The following is a 24588-nucleotide window of genomic DNA, read 5'->3' as shown; positions in this document are numbered from 1 at the left end:
CGCTTCATGTTACCAACGATCACTGTCACTTGCATTTCCAGAAGTCTCCAAGCTTCCATGGGAATAAATGAGATTGCGTTGCTCTGCCGTTACTAGTCACTGGCGGTGTGCCTGCAGCTTAAAGGGACACTCCACTTTTTTAAAAAATGTACTCATTTTCCAGCTCCCATAGAGTTAAACATTTAATTTTTACCGTTTTGGAATCCATTCAGCCGATCTCTGGGTCTGGCGGTACCACTTTTAGCATAGCTTAGCATAATCCATTGAATCTGATTAGACCATTAGCCAAAGAGTTTTGATATGTTTCCTATTTAAAACTTGCCTCTTCTGTAGTTACATGGTGTACTAAGACCGGCAGAAAATTAAAAGTTTCGATTTTCTAGGCCAATATGGCTAGGAATTATACTCTCATTCCGGTGCAATAATCAAGGACTTTGCTGCCATAGTACTACGAAATGCTAATGGTCTAATCAGAATCAATGGATTATGCTAAGTTATGCTAAAAGTGGTACCGCCCGACCTGGAGTTTAGCTGAATGGATTCCAAAACAGTAAAAATCAAATGTTTAACTCTAGGGGAACTGGAAAATGAGCATATTTTCAAAAAAGTGGAGTGTCCCTTTAAAGGGATACTCCAGCCAAATATCAAAATTACCCCATGATTTAATTACGCCCAAGCAATCTGAAATACACATGTCTATCATCTTTTAGACTTTTATTTTAGTAAATGTCCTTGGTCTTCCAAGCTTTATAATGGCAGAAAACAGGGATCTGGGAACAACTTCTTACGTTAAACCCCAAAAAAGTGTGTTCATCCTTAACATTATTAATCCACATGGCTACAAGGGGTTAATAACGGTCATCTCCGGGTAATCAATGCGATTTTCTAAGAAAAATATGCATATTTCAAACTTTATGAACTATATTAACTAGCTTCCGCTAATGACGCCTTCTTGCACTCATGCTATTCACTAGATTTCTAGAGTAGTGAGCATTGGTTGCCATAGGTAGTGACTCGTGAATCGAGTCCAAGATAGCGTCGTTGCCCGAAGCTAGTTATTCTAGTTTATAAGGTTTGAAATATAGATATTTTTTTTACAAAATTGCAACGATTTCCCGCAGAAGACCTTTATGAACCCATTGTAGCCGAGTGAATTACTTCTGCGGATGCACTTTTTTGGGGAGGTTTAACGTCAGAAGTTGTTCCCTGATTGCTGTTTTTTACCATTATAAAGCTTGGAAGACCAAGGACATTTACTAAAATAACTCCAAATGAGTTTGTATAAAAGATGATGGACATGTGTAAAGAAAACTGGATTTGTTAAATTCATGTCCATAACACAGACAGTGCAGCAAGAGTTGTGTTTCAAGGTTTGGACAAAAAGGGTTAACATCTTTGGCATAGACCACATGGAAACATGAGAACAAGCTACACAGCAACCTAAAGGAATTCTGGGTAATGAATCGTTGCCTACAGGCTCACAGGGTGGCCTTTCATCTGCCATAGAAATATAGAGCGAGTAAAATGAACTAAATCCATGTTTAGATTTGACTTATCAAATGCTGTTGACCCCCAAATTTTTCTCACATCTCCCAGGCATCAGACCATTACAAACCATCCAGAAATTTTAATGTCTGGTCAAGTTTCTATATTTGCTTAACCAATGTTGCAACTTTATAAATTTGTCAGGCCAAATGAAATATAAACTTTAAAACAAATATAACTTCACCTTCAAAGCACCAGTTATTCATGTAGGCCGACCGTATTCGTACCTCACAATATAGATGCCAGAGATTTATATGAGATAATTACACGACTGTCTTCGAGCTTCTGAGAAGATCAATTCATTCAATCAATTCCATTTTATAAGAGGATATCTGAGATTACAGGCATGTGGGCAGGGCTCAATAAAGCTCTTAATAGGTCACTAAAATGTATGTAAGAGGTTTAAACCATTCACAATCCTATACCAGCAAACTGACATCTGTTAACCAGTGAGCAAACAAACCAAAAATGAGCGATAAAACCATAAAAAGATCAGCTGGCAATTTTTTGGCAATTAATGTTTACCCTAATAGCCGTTATTGGCAGACGCAAGACAAATCGATAGTTTGCCACACACCTCAGCAAAGATCAATATTTATTGGGCTCAGATCCAATGTTTAGTCCAAGGGCAACAGAGTGCGGTTTCAGGCCCACGAAAATTTGTAACATGCAATGTCAAACAAGCAATTACCCATAAAAACAAGTCACTCACACACTTATTTATTGAATAACAAAAATAGACCCTGAGGGCCATTATAGTAAAGAAGGCTATCTGGTTTGCAAACACTGCCCGCAGGCTCTGTGGCTATCTTTTATTGACTGCACCTCATATGCATTTTTAAGAAGACCCACTGGGGTCAGGATTTGTTTACATTCTGTTGACTGGTAGCACATAATGGATAGACACGCCGTCTGTAATTGATGAATGTGGACTTATTGCCCACACTAAAGAAAAGTCACAAAAGAGATCTATTTAACATCTTAATTGTTTCTTCAAGACAGCAATGAGATTGCTTTTTACATTATCCTCCTGAGTGTTGTGTTATCTGTAGAGTTTCAGAAATGTCTCAACTGTGCTCAGATTTGCAGAGTCCATATGTATTGTTGGTTAGTTGACAGTAACAGGCAAAATATACAAAAGATAAACAAAGTATGAAGGACAAGCCACCATTTAATGAAACTCTATCCCAGATTCCCAAACACAAATGATAATCTGAGACGTAGTAGCCTACAAACAGAAGAACACAAATATCTCAACCTTCACAGTCAGCATATGTTAAATAATACAGTACGGGCTCACATAATTACTTAAAAAGAAATAGAAAATTAAGTTATTGACAATATGGTTACAGATTGTTGTTGATCCATCATACATGTGTGAAACGTATAGGCCTCCCAACATTGATTTATTTGTTTTTATTTAAGGTTTGATTGATTTATAACTTCAAGTTAAGCTTTGCCGGTAAATTACAGCCTTCAAATACTCAAGCTAAAGCTAAAAGAGCTGGCTAAATCTAACTGCATGAGAAGTTTTAATACAAACTCATTTTTCTCAATGAAGGCATGAAATCAATTTTTTATTTAGGTGGAGATATTTGGTCTGAATGTTGATTAGGTATTGACAATGAAACCCTTTCTCTATCTTGTTTATGTTGTCTTACAGTCCAAACACATTTTATGATGAATCTATCATATGCTTGAAAATTCCTGAACGGCGAATGAAGATATTTTGGAAAGTCAGTCTAAAGCTGTTTATTGCTTGCTTATTGTGAATCTGAATCATTATTCATCATCATTTTGTATTTCTTTCAAGAAGCCAGTCATAGGCTTTAGTGTATATCAAAGGCAGGGGTGTCCAATTAAACTTTTGGGCAGTGGCAGCCGGTGACTTCTTTATTCGAGGGCGTTCGATGCGAAGTCATCACAACATGTATGTAGCCCGTCATGTGTGTGGTTCCTTTTTTCAAAATATGTGTTTGGCGCTTCGAGAGATCCTATGTGCATCACATGTTTTGTCAAAATAAGTGCCTGCTGCAGACGCGTCTAAAGGGTTTATGATAAAAGAGACGCTCGCGTTTGCCAGATACTCGCATAATCTCATGCATAATCAGAGTTTACTGTTAAGGGAGTGTCTTGCGTGTATTTTGTGAACGTGAGCGTCTTTTTTATCATAAATTGTTTTGACGCGTGTGCAGCAGGCACTTATTTTGACAAAGAGAGTGATAAGATGAAAAACACTTTCTGTTACAAACTTTCACATAGCATATAGGTTATAATAACGTAAAAAATTCAAAACATAATTTGACATGAAAGATTTATTATAAAAACTGATTATTTTTTTCCACAAAATGCAATAAATCCATGACAAGTTTTTTTTCAGAACGCTATAAATCTATTGAATCAATATAAATAAAAGTTATTTTTTAAGTAACAAAGTTGAGTAAGTTGACAGAATGTCCAAAATGACATTTCCCGTACATTCAACTAACTCAAAAAACAAACATTAATGGCATTCATCAAAACACTACTTTGTCATGTTAAGAACACTGTCATTGCTGCTGTAATCCTTAAGAAGTCGTCGCTGAACTTTTTTAAAATAATGGAAAGTTTTTCAAAAGATCCCGAGAGGTCAATGTGTTAGCATGACAGAAGCTTGATGCTGTCGTGTGAGAACAAGCAACAGCCGGCATTTTTCCTTTGCCAGAATGCCTCTCACATAAATTATTAGATGTTGATGGCTTACGTTTCTTCCCCGCCACAGAAAACCACCACAGGTTTATCAGTATTAGTTTTTATTACCTTAGATTGAGTCGTTTTTATCTACATACACCACAGGTCCCCTTACATGGAAGTCACCATTTCACGGCGCATTGTTTCTACAGTTGCCCTAAATAAACAGTTCTATAGACCCTTTTGCGAGTCGACGTCACAGTTACGTCACGCGCGCAATGTGGTGGCAGAAAAACAGTGGAAATGAATGAGACACGAGTGAAACGAACAATATAACTCACTAGAAAATGTCTTGTTGTGCTGTTGAGTGTCAGAATAGGAATGCGAAAATATATGACATTCATTTTTATAGTATACCGTCGTCGAAGACACCATTTGAAGATAAACGTAGGTGTTTATGGTTGCAATAAGCACTCAACCGGACAGACTGGAGTGATGAAATCATCTGAAAATCTTTTAATAATTACAAAAGAAAATAATTAGAGAAGATATCCGGTGTTCTGTCGAAGTCTGTTCCCTCTATGTGTCTCTTATAGCGTTTTCATCACGTTACGTTTATAATTTATTTAGAAAGATTAAAGATTTGAATGGGTTCATAATATCAATAATATTACCATTTATTAAAGTTTTCATCTTTTTTTTCGTTTTCTATTACTTCTTTTTACCTTATATCTTAGCCTATGTCTTCTTCCTGTTTGTTCTAAATTATGATGTTTACTTAAGCAATATCGCTCGAGTAGGAGTGTGATATAGCTCTATATCATATATCATATCTATATGATATAGAGCTATATCACACGACTCTGAGAGAGATATTGCTTTTATACAACAGTTCGACGGCACACGAAAAACGAAAACTAGAAAACAACAACGGAGTAATTTTAAAAGCCTCTTTGTTTGAGAACTACTTCTTCCGCCACGGATTTGAGGGCGGCCAGAATGACAGGTAACACTTTCGGCTGCTTTGAATCTCATATTAACTCAATGGACGGATTCGCCGTTTTTAAATATTACAATTTCTTGGTCACAAAGTGTAGTTTTAAGATTAGTTCAGTCGAGAATATATATGTATTATATTTAAATCTACAGTCGATTAGTAAAGATAGCGCCTGTTTGAACGTTTGCTTAGTGAGATTCGGTACGTATGAGAACCAAAGCATGAGCGGACGTCAGTGTTCATTCGCCCCGCTGACCACCGCCCTCTCTGGGCTACATCTTTGACAGGGATTCCCTGGCTCTCATGTTGGCCTGATGATCAAAAATTAGATCAAATCACCAGTATTTGGTGTCATGATGAAACTATTAATTGTTTTCTTATTCATATTTAGTGTCTTTTGTGTTGTTATTGTTTTGGCGCGAGGTAAAAGTTAATAAAACTATACTTCTATAATGTTACTATTGGTTTACCATTTCATCTTAACGCGATACGAGCACTCGGTTATTATTAGACTTCGTTCTTGTCAGTACTATATAAAACTGTTTTTTATAAGTGTCAGAGAGATGTTTTTGCATGTTGCTTATAAATATACCAGTGGCGATATCTCATAACATGTTTTAATAGTCAAGTCGCGATTAAATAAATTATCAATGTCCACATTTAAAAGCTGCTGTGCTTACCTGCAGTTCCACAGTGTTTTCGCGTTCTGATAAGAGATATAGCTCCAGAAAAAAATGAGTGTTTAAGTTACATTCCTCTTTCCAAGTGTTAATATTCCACACGATGTGACAAGACATTAATCCCATTAAGTTTAACGTAACATCCAAGAGCGCTGATCTTTGACGGAATAATAACTTCCGATTGGGGATTCACAGACTGATTTATGAGCTAGTGAACTAATGAGACACATGGAGAGTGTTTAAAAACAGGGCGTCTGTGTTTTTTCATTCAGAGATGAGCCTGTTTAGGACCTCCATTCACTAGGTGGGGGAATGATACGAAAGGTGAAGCGGTTACTGTGCCGTTATCAGTACAATATCGTATAGCTCTTAGCCAATCAGATTCGAGAACCAGAAAGTTCTGTTATACTGTTGTATAATAATAAATATATAAACATAGCACACATGATGTAAAGTGTTAATAATATATAAACAGGCCTATACTAATTAATTTGTATGTAAACATAATAGTTTTAGAACAAACACGTAGGCTATAAATATAAGGAAGAAATTGAAAACAGGAAAATTATGAAATATTTAATAAATGATATTATAAAGAATACATGATAGTATTGCTCTTATAAGTACTTCAGTGATTCATACTGTAAAAATAATTGATTTACCAATAAAGAACAATACATATAAATTACATGCATGCACACATATCAGTAGCCAAGCCATTTAAACTTTTAATTTATTTAAAAAATAAAAGTAACTTGGTGAAAACGTTATAAGAAACATTACACTTAAGAGAAATATAGGGGAAACAGACTTCTACAGAACACAATTTAACGCTAAAACACTTCACACCGCTATTGCAGAGGTGTCACTTTCTGCCACCAGTTGGGCTCCGCCCACAAAAAACTTCATCTCTGTTTGCACGCAAAAGGTCTATAGAGCATATTTTGTCACTTCGTTGTCTCAGACAGTGAAATCTTTGTCCTGTGGCAGGTACTGTAGCTTCTCTATGCTTTTTGAAAATGAGGGTGAGCTGTGGAAAGTGGACCTTTAAATACAGGATCATTTTTTGCAACATAATCCTGTTCATATTTGAGTGATTTGCGCAACATAAAAGGTGCCAAAGCCAATTGTTGCTATGTGAGTCTGTTTAGCAGAGGCTTGGCTAACTGGTCTATTCGAATGAGAAAATAATCTTTGTTTAGACAGAGAAACGCATAAAAAAACCTTGTCTTTCTCAGGCTCCAAGGGCCTGTGATGTTATTTGTAACATATTGTGATGTTACAAACCACTCATATATTTTTCTTGCGTGAATAATAATTACTTGCTTTTCAGCTGTAATTTAGAGAGTGAGTTCTGGGATGGATGTACACTCAAAAGACGCACTTGCTCGGCAGAGCAAACACATCTTAATGAATGCAAGATGCTTGCTATTTTTACTTACTCCCTCGTGCTATATATGTTGGGAATGCTTTGAATTAAAAACAGAACACAATTCTCATCATTTTAGCGCGAACAGAACAGTTTGTTTAAGTCTGAACATTTGAAGCTCTTTACTGTTTTTGATCTGATGAAACCCTGCTTGCATGGCATTCTGCATGTTTGCATGCAACGTGCCAGTATGAACTGAAAACCCTTTGTGAGTAGTTAAAATGTTGTGCAAGGATCTCATCCGCTTATATATGTGTGGCTGGCTGGCTCAGGTTTTCTGGTTGGCATGAATTTTCTGAAGCACATGAGTACTACATTTAATCCATCTCTTTCTAATAGTGTTCATTTGTAGCTTTAGGACAGTAGTGACCGTCTACTGAAGATCTGCACACTATGCTTAACACTCCAAGACAGTAATTCAGTGTCTTTTTTAACTTTGACCTCCTATGACCCGAGCTTTGGTTTGTCTTTTTTTTCAGATTTCTACCAGCTATTTTGGGGTTAGGAAGAACCAATAAATATAATAACCAAATATTTTTCTTTGAACATGAAGCAGTGTAATTGTCCACGTTTGTGTAAACAGGTTCCAGTTACACAGAATTAAGTATTATGGTGCAAACAATAAAAAATATGATGTCCACGTATGCAGTGGCGGAGCCAGAGGGGTGTCCAGGGTGGCACTGGACACCCTTGACATGTCACTGGCCACCCCGTGTGCCACCCCAAATTTAATGCGCTACTTTCACTTAATTGCTATGTTTATTTTCGACGTGCGGCAGCGCAGCACATTGTTAAAAACAAACATTATGAATATTAACCCTCCCTGCGGTCGCGGCGCAAACTCTTTATTTTTCAATCACTGCACAAAGAGACTTGGATTACTCTGCTGATTTTGGACATACAGATATGATTTATACATCATTTAAAACGTTAAAGTGTCATTTTTTGTGTGTCTATAAAAACTGAATGTTGTGCTTTTCACAAAATTAAGAAAAAATACATAATGCGCGTTCTGTTATCTCTCCAAGTGACGTCTTTTCAAAAACGCGTCAGAAAAATTACTGTAACTTAACGAATTTTCATACCATCAGAAGATAAATGTCATGTCTACATAATGCTTGGAATCTCTTTAAAATTATGTAAGTGAAGTCGTACAATACTAATACTACATGATTTCACCGTATATGCTGGGAGTGTGGTAATTTTCTTGTAGACTGAATAAAGTCTATGATTACCAATTCTTTTTACAACAAAACCCAGCACCATGTTTTCATTCTTGACGTGATTTTATAGGCTACTGTATGATTGTTAATTCGACTGGATTGCCACATTGAACTTGAAAGCGCGACACGCATATCCGTGCTCGTGCACAGCCAGAGCTTAAATGACTGTTCGCGTCTTTTGGGCTTAAACGGACAAATGCTCATATGTCAAAATAGCTGTCTTGGTGATTTTCATACTAAACATTTGGTTACTGTACGTCTTAAACAAATAAATATTTTATTGCATTCGGTCTTAGCAAGCTGTTGAAGTCTCTCTGTCATTAAAGTTAAATAAATATCAAAACTTTTGCATCTTCTGTATCTTTGTAAATAAAGATTAATCCAAACATCCTTTGTGTTGAGCTCTACTATTTGAAGTAAGTTTAAGGTTTATCATGGAGTTTAGATTTCCTGATCTTTTGCTTCATTAAAGGGATAGTTCACAAAATAAAAATCCTGTCATCATTTTTACATCCTTATGTTTTTCTAAACCTGTACGTATTTCTTTTAAATGATAAATGATGGTATGCACACAGCTGTAACCATTGACTTCCATAGTAGGAATAAAAACAACATGATGGAATTCAATGGATATACCATTAATTGTGTGCTTACCATCATTTATCAAAATATCTTCTTTTGTGTTTATTAAAATAAAATACAGGTTTAGAACATCATGAGGGTGAGTAAATGATGACAGAATTTTCATTTTTGGGTGAATCCCTTTAACAGACAGTAAATCAGATGTAAGAAATACAGTAGAAAGATTTAAAATTCACCCTTATTATGTTTACATCTAATGCGATCAAAAGATTCATTTATGCTTTCTTGACACATGGTTACACGTCATTTTCTTTTATGGACTATGGACCCCCTAAAGTAGCTTTGGCCACCCCCTGGCCACCCCATTAAAAAAATTCTAGTTCCGCCACTGCACGTATGTGGACATCCAGGTCTTAGGAAGTTAAGTAAAAAGTTTCTATTATATAATTCAGTTTTGAGATGATCCCACACCTTTTGGGGATTGTACTGAAATAGATCAGAACGTATGGATGACCCTCGTGACCAACGCTCTGGTGGTTCTTTTATCCACACCATGGTCCATTTGAGAATTCACCTTTGCATTCTCAGCAAATATAGTGCATACAGATAGACAGTACAGACCTAACTACTGTATGTGCAACGTAAGCACTTTTCAACAGGCAGACCTCTGGGACAGTTCAATACCGTGATATGAAAATATCATACCTCATTTCAAGATCTGCAGTTGACCAGCTAAGAGAAAATGCAAAAAATGCTTACTTAATTTGAAGTAAGCTGGAGTTCGGTACTCAGGTTACACCCTGGGGAAAATGGTGTATAGGGGGTAATAAATGCATACTACTTTTAAAGTTGGCCTAATGTTCCTCATAGGATCTTCATCCTAAAGCTCCTAATGGAGATAGGCCTAATGTTAATGTCAATACTGATCACAGTTCAGAGAATTGGTCGAACAGAACGGCCTCTGTTACTCTACAAAGTGTTTTCATTTATTTTAATTACCTTTCTTACTCCATCTATGAATATATGTGCGTCTGGCTCTGTCTGGTCATTCTCTCCCTCCCTCCCCAATACTTTTACAATAAAAGTCCTGACTCAGACAGTCAGTTTTTTTACTTAATACAACTCTAAGAAAAAGCTTTTTAATATGCGTATATCCATCTGAGAGTATAATACATTGCCAGGAAATGCATTTCCTTTGTGCAGACACGGTCTAATTAGCAATCAGCTTAACGTTTTGACTAGCAGAGAGGTTAATCGCTCAATACACAATCAACCTGCAGGAGAGAAGCAGCATGTATTTCTTCTGAGCAGTGTGTTACAGTCCTGGTCAACCGAGCACTGTTTACCATTTTAGGGACTCAACCTGGTTTAAGTCATATGCACTTTGAATCTGTTTGGGTTATGAGCTGTGAGTGTGCATACACAGTCTTTCCTTCTCAGACTCATGTGACTTTTCCTTTGATCCACTATGAGGTTCAACAGAGCGGTGCTTTCACCTTTTACCCTGCCTTCGCCCACGCTCAGTGAAGGCCTGTCCGTGAGCTGTATTAATGTGAGGAAATTAAGATTTTGTGAACCCTGACTTTGTCAGGGGTTACCCAGTAAGGATATTCATTAACCTATCAAAGTTAGTGAGTCTTGTTCAGACCGCTTTTAAAGACCGCTCGTCTGTGTGGATCCTAATGTTTCCTTGGCCTTGTGCCTCTGCTGCAAATGTTACGACTGGAAGCTGCATTCGTACAGACTTCACAGTCGTTTGTTCAGAGAAGCAGTCGGATAAGAAAAATTGGATCTCATGCTTTACAGTTTTAAACCTTGGTCTCCAGAACGATTCTGATGATGTGAATGACAGGTTCAGGCTTGTGAAGTTCTTCCAGCTTAACACACAGCCCTATATCTGTCTCAGCCAGAATGTGACGATTATTTCCTGAAATTGAGTTTATTAATCTGCCATCTGATAAAATTACTGTTATTGGGCCAGTGCTTTTTTCTTGAAGAATGAATTATTCCTTTTCCAAATGTACTCACCATTTAATCCCACTACCCTGACCCGCATTATCGAATGAGTTCCACGAGGAGGCCGTCCCCTAGAGTGATTTATGATTTCCTCTGAGAAGTACAAAGGTGGAGATGCAACAGTTTTGTGTCTTTAAAGGTGGTTGGAGGCATAAAACGTTTATTTTCCAGTCACGTTTTGCAGATTTCTTCTGTCATGCAGAGAGAGAGAGGGTCCCGGTGGGAAACGGCATGCTGCTTTTCAAAGGGTGATCAGTCAAATTAAAAAGAAGAAAAGCCATTTTTCTTTTTGCATGAATCTCTATGTTAATTGAAGCAGCACAGCTTTGTCTAGTTTTTGAATTTTACACGTAAACAGTGTTATATGCATGGATCTAGCACCTGAAAGAAGCAGTGACCCATGCACTGAATGGAATTAGGAGGTGATCTGCTCCACAGAAATCCATACCATTATTTAACCTCTGCTCCCAATGCCAGAATGATCTTAATCTGCAACAGACGTTTGAGACTGAACAGTATCTGTTTTGCATTTCTTATTAACTTTATGTAATTGACATCTTTAAATAATCTGCAAACAGTGAGTTTATGCTAAAATAATCCTACTCATAGAAAAAATGCAAATGTTTCTCTTTGGTAGCAATGTGGAAAGCACATGGAGACTTGCTTATGTCTACTGGTTCTTAGATACTTCTCATGAAAAACATGCCCTGGTATTCTCATGGGTCACAGGTCTATCCATCTTCTTTCTTGTAAGGAGTTTTTTAAGGGAAACATCTGAGGACAAGATGATATTTATGACCACATTTGCACGACAAAGCATGTCCAACGAAAAATAAGTAACATTTTATGCGTTTTTGGCTGTTTATTTAGACGACAACATTTCAAAGTGCAAGTTTTTGATATGATATTACACAGTGCCTGAAAATAGTCCCTATTTAAGGTTAGCAAGGGGACTATTTTCGGGAGCTGCGTAATATCATTGCGCCTGCTCCACCAATGTTATGGCAGCAAAGTCCTTGATTATTACGCCAGAATGAGAGTATAATTCCTTTGACACATAAGCCTGGAAAATCACAACTTTTAATTTTTTGTCTGTCTTAGTGCATGATGTAACTACAGAAGAGTTACGTTTTAAATAGGAAAAATATCAAAACTCTTTGGTCATTTTAAGCGCAATGCTAATGGTCTAATCAGATTCAATGAATTATGCTAAGCTATGCTAAAAGTGGTACCGCCAGACCAAGAGATCGCCTGAATGGATTCCAAAAAGGTAAAATTCAGATGTTTAATTCTAGGGGAGCTGGAAAATAAGCCAATTTTCAAAAAAGTGTGGCCCTTTAACAGTTAAACTGTTTAATTAATCTTTGGGGCATGTAAGTAGTACAATGTTCCCATAAGTTCTCAACCTACTTGCACAAATCTTACCCAATAACTAATCGAAACTGTTTAAGATTGGTCAGCCTGATCTTACAAAAAATTATACATACTTTACGAGTTGGCTGATTCGTATGAATTTGAATAAAGTAAATTGTGGAAAAATTTAAGATTTTCTTTCAAAAGAACAGTAACGAAACCCCACCCCTCACCCAAAGTTGCAGGAGGAAAGATAAATCGTACAAATGTACAAATGTGGTCATACGAATTAGCCACCTTGTAATACATTCGAATTGTCATGAGATAGCATTGGATTGGCAGCAGTGTGTCGTTTCAAGCAACACCAGTGCTATGTCTGTTTGAAGCGTCTGGGCATGAGTGTCCATTATTTCATCTCCACTAGGATGCACATTATAATTAAAGCACAGAGGCAGGGGCAGGAAGTCCACATCAGTCTTGAGTAATGCCCCACTCCTCCCCCTCAGAGCCCACCTCGGGCTGTGGGAATTTCCTTTTGTCACACTCTGCTTGCCAGGTAAACAAGACTGAATGGGAAGAGCAGGAAACCAGCTAAAGGAGGGGTAAATGAAACACAGGGGAAGTGAATAGATTTCACACTCACCAGGCTAACACGGTACTTGGCTAACGAATCAGCAGCTATTCCCCAGGAACCGGTCAGAGTCACTATGGATCAATGGGTTGGGAATGCATGGAAATGTATTGCTTCAGAGTAGATAGGATCCTTGATTCAGATGATAACGGAAAGTCACGGCCGATTAATTTAAACTACAAAACAGTAACTGGGAATAAGCATGGCAAATATACAAGTTTCAGGTGGTGAAATAATAAAAATGAGTGAGAAATGAAAGGAACGTTTTTTTTTCATAGTGAAGCTATAGCTCACGTGTCTTTATAGTCTTTCTATAATGCTTCTTCAGTAATGTTCCAAATAGTTATACATAAAAAAAACTAGAAACAAAGTTCGACTTTTGCAATAAATTAAATGTAGTCCAGATAAGAAATATTTCATATTCAAATTTTTAATACTGAAATCTGGTAAAATTTCATTTTTTTTTGGTACATCTTGTGGCTCAACTGGTAGAGCATTAGCATCGCAAAGGTGTGAATCCCAATAAACATCCATGCTGATAAAATGGATATCTTGAATGCATCCTTAAAGGACAAGTTCGGTATTTTACACTTAAAGGCCTGTTTTCAGATTGTTTATGATGAAATAGAGCGGTTTTGACTGAAATTTGGATATATGATGCTGGCCCGAGAATTTTCGGGTGTTTGATGTATCAGCCCCCACCTCTACAATGCCTGTATAGGTGCACATGGAACAATCCTTCCTAAAATGCATTAAACTTTCGTTTACAAAGACGTGAAACTCACCGAGTGGTCAGGGGTGTTCACTGATATGCTCACACAAAAATCGCTGCAAAAGATGCTTTCCAACAGGTTTTATCATAGTTTTTGTCCAACCCCATTGACTTGTATTAGATGTGCTGTGAGGTACGGTATTACTCCGCCTCCGGGAACTTTGTTTGTATTTTTGCAATTGGCAAAAGTGGATTATCGCCACCAACTGGACTGGAGTGTCTATTATTTAAGCTCTCAACGGAAGAATATACGGGTGTGAGGCGTTTGGAAAAATAGGTCCACAAGTTTACAACAAATGGTAAAACACCTGTTGGAAAGCATCTTTTGCAGCAATTCTTGTGTGAGCATATCAGTGAACACCCCTGACCACTCGGTGAGTTTCACGTCTTTGTATACGAAAGTTTAATGCATTTTAGGAAGGATTGTTCCAGTGCACCTATGCACCCATTGTAGAGGTGGTGGGGTGATACAACAGAAACCGAAAAAGTCTCGGGCAAGCATCATATGTCCAAATTTCAGTCAAAAACTTTGTATTTCATCATAAACAATCTGAAAACAGGGCTTTAAGTATAAAAAACGAACTTGTCCTTTAAGGCATGGGACACACTGGACGATTTTCAAATCTTAACCAACTTTAAGTCCATGGGCGACCATAGACGTAAAGTCACTTTAATAGAATTTTTTAAAACATAATCCTCAGAACGCACACACTGGATGATTCGACCAGACTGCAAGACCACACACATGATGACTGTAGTATCGGTTTCAAAGTGATGCGAGATCTTACGAAAATGTGAGATTAACTCTTTCCCCACCATTGTCGAGTTAACTCGTCAATTAAGAGCTAATGATGAGTATTTCCGGCAATCCGAATACCGCTATTATCCTTCAGGTGGCTCTCTTCAAACATGTTTGATCAAACATGTTTGATATTTACGATTTGAGATAGGGGAGGCTCCAACACAATCAGAAGCAGCAAAATAATTTTTTGAAAAAAAAATCAGCTGCGATAAAACACTAATCGGGCCACGTCCCCCTTTCGATCGCTGAGGGTGCAAATCAGGCTTAAAATCTTCTTGTGTGTGACCAGCCTCAGTTGTTTTGGATAAACGCGTCTGGGCTCATGTAAATCTGTTAACGTGCATGTTCTTGACAATTTCACATCCTGATGCTTCCTTTCAAGAAGTGATTTTCAGTTCAGTCAGACAATTAAGAGCATTTGTGTATAGACTCTTTCCTCGCATTGATATCCTGCCAGCAGAAAAAAAACTAAACAACAAATCCGCCTCATTACGGAAATGCTGCAGCAGCTTGTTCACAATGGGAAATATGGATGAATGGAAAAACATGCCAGGACTGAAGACAAGAGGAGAAAAGAGAATAAACTAAATTTATGTCCTGTTGACAGCATGCAGGTGTGTGCCAAAGCAGAAAATCTATGTGGATTGATCGAAGTTCTTGGAAGCTGTAGACTGTGCTCTATTCAGCTCTCCACTCACATTTATTGCCTGTGTTACTGCGGCATCAAACAAACCTTGATCAAAGTTGCAACTCTCTGTTAATTAAGGTGTGACCTTACTGTAGCCCCAAGCCTCACACTTCCCTTATTGCGGTTCCTGAGAAATGTCTATTAGTCGTTGGAGCCGCATATACTTTTTTTGTTTGGTAAAGATTAGAGGTGGATGTCTCGACCCATTCTTGTGTGATGACTAGCCATTGATTGCTGTTCCTGGATAGCATTATCCTTTCTAAGCCCCACATGCCATTAACACCCAACGTGACATTTGTTATGTATTGATCGATTGATTTATTGATTGAAGATAATACAGATTATAACGAACCAAGGGAAGGGGACCAAAAAGCAAATGACTATAGGATAAACACAGAGTGTGTGTTTATCACCATAGTAATGCAGTTAACTAGGAGGGGTGAAGCTAATAACTGTATTTTTACAGTGGCATGATAGTACCTCAGCTTTTTAAAAATAGTGCCAGTAACATGCAATGTTCATTTGTAAAAGCAGAGCTGTTGACAAGTTGGTAAACATTACCAGATGTCTGGAAATGTTAAGTATTAAGTATGCAGAAGAACACAAGTATACAGAAATGTCCTTGTGCACAGCTTTGGGAGGTTTGATTTATTTTAACAAACTGATTCTGTTTTTTAGATTTGAGTAATGCATACATTATTCTTCACCGTGTAAGTATACTGTATACAGTACTGCATACGGTGTTCATTTTTCATTTTATTTAAATTTGCCCATTTCCAATCCAATATTATGTCAAATGCCTTAACCTTTTAGAGCCCAATAATAAATCTCTCGTAGTTCATTTGTCAAACTGAAATGCAAGGTCAGGTTGAGTGCACTGCATTGTGGGATATATTCTCATGCTGACATTTTAACAGTTGCAGTAGGTCTTCCAAATATTCCATGCATACAGAAAATTTGCATACAGTGCATAGCATACATACTGCATACTGCAAAAATAGTACGAGTGGTAGTATGCCATTCCAAACATGCTCGGTGCTTTGTTGGAGCCATAAGTCAACAGTGCTCCAAGAAATCCATGCATGTTATTGTATGTAGCTGAATCTTTTTATAGTGAAATAAATCTTTAGTCAAAACATTTTTCTTTTGTGTTCCATTTCAATTCATTCATCTTGTATGAGACTCTTTTTATGTAAAATAGCTTTAAAGGGATAGTTCACCCAAAAATGAAAATTCTGTCATCATTTACTCTCCCTCATGTTGTTACAAACCTGTATAAATTTCTTTGTTCACGATCCGACGTTCGTCACCACATGTATGTAGCCCGTTATGTGTATGGTTCGTAATTTAAAAATATGTGTTCTGCGCGTCGAGTAAACCTATGTGCATCAGATGTCTTTTGTTAAAATAAGTGCTTGCTGCAGACGCGTCTAAAGGGTTTATGATTAAAAAGACGCTCGCGTTTGCCAGATACTCGCATAATCTCATGCGTAATCAGAGTTTACTGTTAATGGAGTGTCTTGCGTGTATTTTGTGAACGTGAGCGTCTCTTTTATCATAAACGGTTTTGACGCGTGTGCAGCAGGCACTTATTTTGACAAAACACGTGATGCACATGGTTCACATGACGCAACAAACACATATTTTGAAAACACAAGCAACACACATGACACTCCGAACACATATTTTTAATTTGCGCCCCTCATACTGCGTTCAGACCAGCCGTAGTAGAGGCGTCAAGCACGAGTGATTTCAATGTTAAGTCAATGTAAAGACGCGTTGACGCCCGTTTAGAGGTCTCGCAGCGCGAATGAGGTGTTTAGCTTGGCACGGTAGACGCGATTCTGCCTCATTTGAGCGTTGCCGTAACAAACACGTGTGTTGAAACATTTGATCTTTAGCTGAAAAGCGAGTCACACTAACCAATCAGGAGCTTGCTCTAGTAGTGACGTGATTACAGGAAGCGAGCGGAGTCGCAGAAGCCCCTCCCATGACATATTTCCGTGTGAATGTCTCGATGACTAGAATTTCATGTGCGGCTTTCACATGCGAAAGCGAGTAAATTAAAAATGTTCATGCGGCAAACTAGACGCGGTAGACGCGAATTTGACTCCTCAAACGTGGCTGGTGTGAACCCAAGGTCAGAAGAGCAGTCACGAGCCGCCAATGGGGCTTCTGATTGGTTTGGTTACAAACATTACTCAAAATATCTTCCTTTGTGTGTAACACAACATCCATTGGGATGTAATTTAACCTGTGCTGAATTGTTCTGTGTTGTTTGGTCAAATATAAACATTTTCTGAGTTAATTTTCTGAGTTAATTTAACTCAACAGCTGGGCCCATTCCTTTCTGACCCAATGCTGGTTTGAAAATAACCCAGCATATTTTAGAGCTGGGGTGTTCAATACGTCGATCGCGATCGACCAGTCGGTCGCAAAGGCAATGCCAGTTGATCGCACATAAGTTAACTGTGTATCCTCATGCTGCTCTAAAATCTCACCCACTAGTCTTTGGTTTGTTAATATTTTGGATTTATTAACGTGTGTATTTGTGATAAATGTCCCAGCTGACCATTATTTGACCCTGTGGGCTCTCTACAGATTTTATAAGCTGTGTTATCTGAATCTTGTGAGTAACTGGTATGCAGAGGAAAGCACCGTTCTATTCACTAAGCAGAGAAGAGAATGGCAGGTGAGTCACAGTGTGAAAGCAGTTGTCTGCAAGTTTAAACCGAGACTGACGCGGATCTTCTCACAGCTGTTCCGCTTTGTCATGATTCCTTGACACATAAAACGAACTGATGCAGTTTTCTTGGAAAATGCACTATAATGGGTCATTACAAAATTTATTGCATTTAACATAGCCTTTATCTATTTATCAAGTGTTTGGATTTATTTTTTGGTGTTTTGAAGACATTTATTTGGTCCTTGCTGCTTTATTTTTAGCCAAAAGTACACATGTCTATAAAAGTTTCTGAATGTCTGTGAGGGGCTTCCCACAGGCTAGGTAATTGTCCCAGCAGGTTGTTATTTAAAAAGTGTAGCAACATGCATTCTGGAACACTGAGTGCATAAAAGTTTCTGTTGGAAGAGAAAGTGAAAAAGCAGACACAGTTTCATGCACGACGGGAGTAATGGGTTTGCCAGGGATATGTGTTTCATCATTCAAATCAAGCTTAGCTATATATTTCCTTTAATGTATGTTAATGCCAATGCACCATTACACATTTAATACTTTTAATAACAATTAAAAATGTTATAACATTTACATAAAACGGCAACAGAAAAGAAGAAAAATCTTTATTGCCAAATGGCAGGGTCAATGTATGATTACGTGTAAATGTATAATTACAATATTAAAACAATATAATTAAAACAAGTTACAAATAGTGTAAAACAATATATAAATAAAATACACATTAAAGGAATAGTCTACTCATTTTCAATATTAAAATATGTTATTACCTTAACTAAGAATTGTTGATACATCCCTCTATCATCTGTGTGCGTGCACGTAAGCACTGGAGCGCGCTGCGACGCTTCGATAGCATTTAGCTTAGCCCCATTCATTAAATGGTACCATTTAGAGATAAAGTTAGAAGTGACCAAACACATCAACGTTTTTCCTATTTAAGACGAGTAGTTATACGAGCAAGTTTGGTGGTACAAAATAAAACGTAGCGCTTTTCTAAGCGGATTTAAAAGAGGAACTATATTTTATGGCGTAATAGCACTTTTGGGAGTACTTCGACTCGGCGCAGTAACACCCTCCCTCTCCCATTATGAGAGTGAGAAGGGGAGCGGACTTTTCAGGCGAGTCGAAGTACTCCCAAAAGTGCTATTACGCCATAAAATATAGTTCCTCTTTTAAATCCGCTTAGAAAAGCGCTACGTTTTATTTTGTACCACCAAACTTGCTCGTATAACTACTCGTCTTAAATAGGAAAAACGTTGATGTGTTTGGTCACTTCTAACTTTATCTCTAAATGGTACCATTGAATGAATGGGGCTAAGCTAAATGCTATCGAAGCGTCGCAGCGCGCTCCAGCGCTTACGTGCACGCACACAGATGATAGAGGGATGTATCAACAATTCTTAGTTAAGGTAATAATATATTTTAATATTGAAAATGAGTAGACTATTCCTTTAAGGTAAAGCAATACTCCAAATCATGGTTTTTCAATAGCTATATCACACGACTCCGAGAGCGATATTGCTTTTATACAACAGTTCGACGGCACACGTTTAAAAAACAAAAACTAGAAAACAACAAAGGAGTTATTTTAAAAGCCTCTTTGTTTGAGAACTACTTCTTCCGCCACGGATTTGAGGGCTGCCAGAATGACAGGTAACACTTTCGGCTGCTTTGAATCTCATAATAACTCAATGGACGGATAGGCGTTTCTTTATATTAACGTTTCTTGGTCACAAAGTGTAGTTTTAAGATTAGTTCAGTCGAGAATATATATTTATTATATTTAAATCTACAGTCGATTAGTAAAGATAGCGCCTGTTTGAACGTTTGCTTAGTGAGATTCGGTACGTATGAGAACCAAAGCATGAGCGGACGTCAGTGTTCACTCGCCTCGCTGACCACCGCCCTCTCTGGGCTACATATCTGACAGGGATTCCCTGGCTCTGATATTTGCCTTGTTTGTTTTTGATGGTCAAAATGAGATCAAATCAGCAGTATTTGGTGTCATGATAAAACTATTACTTGTTTTCTTATTCATATTTAGTGTCTTTTGTGTTGTTATTGTTTTGGCGCGAGGTAAAAGTTAATAAAACTATAATTCTATAATGTTACTATTGGTTTCCCATTTACTCTTAACACGATACGAGCACTCGATTATTATAAAACTTTGTTCTTGTCAGTTCTATATAAAACAGTTTTTTATAAGTGTCAGAGAGATGTCTTTGCATGCTGCTTATAAATATACCAGTGGCGATATTCTCATAACATGTTTTAATAGTCAAGTCGCGATTAAATAAATGATCAATGTCCACATTTAAAAGCAGCGGTGCTTACCTGCAGTTCCACTGTGTTTTCGCGTTCTGATAAGAGATATAGCTCCAGAAGAAAAAACGAGTGTTTACATTCCTCTTTCCAAGTGTCCACACGATGTGACAAGACATAAATCCCATTAAGTTTAACGTAACATCCAAGAGCGCTGATCTTTAACGGAATAATAACTTCCGATTGGGATTCACCGACTGATTTACGAGCTAGTGAACTAAGTACCTAAGTACTTTAATAACCATATCAGTGCCAGGATTTAACTTGCGCTCGAGTAAATACATCTTTTTGGTCCCTACAAAAGTACGTACCTCCTTTGGCCGTTTTTCTTTCAAATTTTCTGCTGTCAATGATTGGAACAATTTACAAAAGTCTCTTAAATTAGAATCCTTGGTTTCGATCAGCACTTTTAAAGTTTTGCTTTCAAATTTAATGACGGACCGATGTACATGTTGATATTATTTTTACTTTATTGCATTATCATTCAATTGTATCTGTATGTTTTATATGATTTTGTTCTTGAATGTCGGTATGTCATGTGTAGTTTTATGTCGCCTTGTACTTTGTGCCTGTCTTGGCCAGGTCGCGGTTGCAAATGAGAACATGTTCTCAACCGATTCACCTGGTTAAATAAAGGTAAAATAAAAAAATAAAAATAAAATAAGACACACGGAGAGTGTTTAAAAACAGCGCGTCTGTGTTTTTCCATTCAGAGATGAGCCTATTTAGGACCTCCATTCACTAGGTGGCGGAATGATACGAAAGGTGAAGCGGTTACAGTACCGTTATCAGTACAATATCGCATAGCTCTTAGCCAATCAGATTCGAGAACCAGAAAGAACTGTTGTATAAATATATATATATATATATATATTATATCCATATTTTGTATAAAGAAACATTTTAACTCTGTTAGATAAATAACAATTGTGATATTATAAACACAGCACATTGTTTACAGATGCAAATAAGTGGCTACACATTACTTTTTAAATATTGCTTTGTCTTGTTTCTATTGAAAAATTCTCGGGACCCCTTACAAAATTCCGGGGGTCCCCCAGACCCCAGTTTACAAACCCCTGCTCTAAATAACACAGTATCAAACAGTGTACAATATACAACACATTACATTAACTGTGATACAGGTGTACCCTGCTAATGTACATTACATAGTTTAATTTCATTTCCTAACATCAGCAAACTAGTTTGATAAAAATTTAATGGATGTGCCAAGGCAAATATACAGTTAGCAGCAAATGATAACTTGAAGCTTCTTGCAAAGCACTGCTATGCATGCTTTTTTATTAGAACCCTACAGAAAAACATTGTTAACAAAAAAAAATCAAATTCGGGAACGTTGACTTTTGATTACTTTTGCTCCTTCACACTGGTATAAAATACCTTTACAAAAGTTTACATGGTCAAAGTAAAGCAAAGGCACACACACCTATACAATATACCAGCACTAAAAATATGATGTTCTGAACAAAACAGACAAGATTTCATGAGATGTGATCAGAATAACCATTGGAATGTGTTGCAAGCATCGCAAGTTACCGGCACAGAGCAGGCACTTCATTTATCTGAAATGAACTCGATAGGGAGGCCAGTATGTTGGAAGAAGCACAGATGTGATTTGGATCTACAAAATATAGTACCTTATACCTGAGGGTTGAAATGGTAGAATGCTAAATGGAACATCGGTTGGGGTGGATGAACCAAGGTGCACAGTGTTACATGAGTTTAAGCATGGGGAATATATTACAGTTTCACACCAAAACCTGTCAACGCAACACACTATAATATTTCACAAGGCACAAAGATAAAATTCATGCTTTCTGCGAGCCCCTCTGGTGATCGGCAGTACATACAGTACATGATGGGAAAACATGAAGGTACTTTCAGAAAAAAATCCCACATCGGCCATTGTCATCAGAGCCAGAACTGGAACTAATTTTGTAAACTAACACAACCCAGCTACGTTCCTGTCCCATCACAAGCGGCTTTCATTTTTTAAACACCCTACTAAACACCTTAAGTTTATTTAGGTGCAGTTCTTGTTATGAGCCTGTGCGTGTGTGTGTGATTACAAATGGCAACATGTAGGTCTAAAAATACAATCTAGCAAAGAAAGAGTTTGCATGAAAATGGTTTCCCTCCATTACTATCTATTATGACTGGCTTTTAGTTGCAATTAAAGAAAATGTACTTTATTAATAAATGAGCTGGTGAATTACAGAGGCTAATGAGGAATTTCGGCATGAACACGAAAGACTCAACCTTACCACTTCTTATTCTGATGTCTTTTCCCATCCATTTCAATTAAAAATGCATCACAGTGGCAGGTATTATTATGCTAATTAAACATTTTTATTTTTATTGTCATCCTAATGGCGAGGAGTCTCTCCGCTCAGGGGTCTTGCATTCTTGTTGCAGTCCATTCAGAGAGAGCAGAGAGCAACAGAAGAGCTTAATGAAGGCAGCTAAGGCCGCTGATCAGCACTGGGATACCCCATACTACTGATAATTGCACACATTATGGGCTATTAGTAAAGTGTGGCACCTCTCTGTGGAGTGGCAGAGGGTAAGGATGAGTGAGCTCAGGGCTTAGCCCAGAGAGTCAGCATAGCGCAGGTCAGGGCACGGCTCTCAGCTGACCAGCTATATCTCTCGCAATCTCCACCTGGACTTTTTACTTTAATTATAAAGAGAACGATTTCTGTATGTGTGTCTCTATTTCTTTAAATGTCTGCGTAAACCCTCACGCCTCGTGTGTGTCCCGTCCAGGGGTGCATTTCCTAAAAGCATCGTTAGCCAACTACTGTCGTAAGTTTTGTCGTTACTGACAAAGTTCAACGTTTTGGTGTTTCCCGAAACCATAGTTCAAACGAACATTCGCGAGCTGCATCGCAAACTTGTGTGTTTTAAATGATACTATAACTACGTTATTATGATATGTAGACTTACATTGATCATGCTTTTGAACAAAATAAGCAAAAAACATGTAGTTTATTCTATATCCATCATTTTATATACAAATTTGTTTTACGTCTTTAAGTTTGTAAACCGAATTAAAGCGCAGCATTTGAAAACTGCGCATGTGCGTCGATATACGAGCTTTAAGACCCTGGGGAATCCCTGGGAGGAGTGACGTAAAAGGGAACTTGCGCATGACTTAAATATCTTGAAATAAAACAACAAAAAACTAAATCATGGTAATTAAATCAGTCTTTCGATGCAGTGTACGTTATTTACAGCAATAATCTGACATTAAATTGATTTAAACAGATTAATTAATACTCCACCTCCCAAGTGACATCATCAACTATGTTGTTGAACCAACATGGTTCAAACGACAAATGTGCGACAATGTTACTATGCTTTCGGGAAACAGTTGTGACAAGCTAGTTAGTTTCTCCAACTATGCATCGTACTATGGTGGTTTAGCGGCGAGTTACGTTGTTGTTCGGGAAACGCACCCCAGACCACCAGCTACTAGCAGTAGGAGCGATCTCATTCATTTTGATGGTAGCTTGGCGAGTTCCGGTGACATGAGTGACCATTGGCAACAGGAAGTGGGCATATCCAACAACCTCATTGAAAGAGACGGGCGACACTAGTTGTCTGGGGGAGGGGGGTTGGTCTATGTTTACATGTAGTGAAAGACAGAAAAGTTTTTACTTTGTGTTTTTGAAGAAAATTCACATAGACACAACAATGTTGTTAAAAAGATCAGTTACACGGATCTGCGAAGATGACTAAATATGCTGTATTACGTGTACCAGGCAAGTGAATGGTAGAAACACGCCTGCGCACACACGCATTCTTCTACAGAGCGATAAATACAAACAATCAAGAAGGCAAAAGCATCAAGCAGTTTTGTTTAGACGGATGATGAGGAAGGTTTATTACTGGGAACCCTGGACTATAAAGCTGCAAAATTTTGTCACAAATTTTATAAAATCAGTATCTTGGGTCGCCATTGTTGTTTTATACTCGCACATGCCTATAGACTAAATTAACACCAATTTCACAGATTCATGTTTATGTAGTACAAGGAGACAAGGCTTTGTTTTCAAAATTTAGCACAACATTGCTGTGTAACGAACAGCCATACCCCATTAAACATGTAAACGGCTCCTTAAAACCAAAGTCTCTCTATAGAAACAATCCAGACTTGGTG

The sequence above is a fragment of the Misgurnus anguillicaudatus genome, unplaced genomic scaffold (assembly GCF_027580225.2).
Source record: "Misgurnus anguillicaudatus unplaced genomic scaffold, ASM2758022v2 HiC_scaffold_28, whole genome shotgun sequence".
Taxonomy (NCBI): domain Eukaryota; kingdom Metazoa; phylum Chordata; class Actinopteri; order Cypriniformes; family Cobitidae; genus Misgurnus; species Misgurnus anguillicaudatus.
The sequence above is the reverse complement of the archived record's forward strand: the minus strand, read 5'-3'. Positions refer to the sequence as shown.